Here is a 1461-nt window from a genome sequence, read left to right as displayed (position 1 = left end):
TGTACTCGACTCAATGGTACCTAAAAATAAATAACAATAACCATCTTTGATTACCTGAATTGTTTAGAAAAATCTGGTGTTTTTTTAGTTGGATTTTTTTTAGGTAGAATTTAATCTCTTTAACCTGAAACATTGATTTTTCTTTTTCAGCTAAATACATCTCATTATATTTATAAAATAATTTTGTATTGCTTTAATAAGTCTGTAAACTTCTGAATGGTGACATCACTGGTTCAATCAAATAAAGAACATAATAAACCCATAGATATTTCCAGTTAACATTTTGCAAAAATTACTTTTAAAAAGACCCCTGTTGCTAGGTGCCATTTACAATAATGTTTCACTCTGAATAATAGCCCAAACTTTGTTGTAAATTAGTGTTGATGCCATTAAACTGGCTGTACTGCTGACTGTGAAACAGAATTGCTAATTATTACAAAAGAAGGGTTTGCAAATGCAAATAATGTGGAAGTACTTGTTCTCAGCCAGCAATACTAAAAATAACCCAACAACAAATATCACTACATCAGCAGCTGGTAGGTACGGAATTTTCTGATTTCCAGTGCAAATCCATTTTGGATTTCTTTTTTTTAAGGTAATTTATTATTGTTGTTTTGTGTATCATTGAGTCAGAACTGACCCATAGCTGACCCTCCAGAAGGTTTTTAGAAGCAGTTAATCACACGGGAGGAGATTGTCCATTCTTCTTCTGCTGAGCAGCTGGTGGATTTCAACTGCATGCTTTCAGGATTGCAGCACAGCTTCTTACCACTTGGTCACAAGTTCTGAGGACCAATAAAATTTTTGCCCTTAGTGAAATGAACAAGTTTTATTCCTATTTTCCAGTGTTTTGAAATAACAAGCCTTATTTCTTGATGATTCTATAGAAACAGCTTATTGTACTTTTCATCCTGAAAAGAGAACTAGAGGTATATAAAAAACTTGCACAGAGGAGACCATCCATTATTTCTAAGGATAAATGAAAATTTATATGTGTTACACTACCTCCTTATAGCTCAATATACTCACGTAGGAGTTATTAGCTTTCTCTCATGTAAAGGAAAATGAATTCTCATTGAAACAAGGTCTTATAGAAAATAGATTTCTGTGCAGGTTGTGAAATGACTGACCTTGAACTCCATTCTTTTTTGTTGTTGTTATGTGCCGTCATGTGTCCTGCTACTCATAATGACCCTGTGTACAACAGTCCTGAAACTTGCGCTATATCCTGTGCCAACTTTACTGTCTTCAACACACCTACTCCATTATCCCAGTCACTGTATCAATCCATCTCATCGATGGTCTTCCTATCTTTCTCTGTCTCTCCACCCTTCAAGGCATGATCTTTCTCCAAAGACTAGTCCCTCCTTGCAACATTCCCAAAGTATGCCAGATGAAGCCTAAGAATCTTTGCCTCCAAGAAACAGCCTGGCTTCACCCTCTCTAGCATGAGCCTGTTTG

This window comes from Elephantulus edwardii, unplaced genomic scaffold (assembly GCF_000299155.1).
Source record: "Elephantulus edwardii isolate Elephantulus edwardi_28Jun2011 unplaced genomic scaffold, EleEdw1.0 scaffold00022, whole genome shotgun sequence".
Taxonomy (NCBI): domain Eukaryota; kingdom Metazoa; phylum Chordata; class Mammalia; order Macroscelidea; family Macroscelididae; genus Elephantulus; species Elephantulus edwardii.
Note: the sequence above shows the minus strand (reverse complement) of the source record.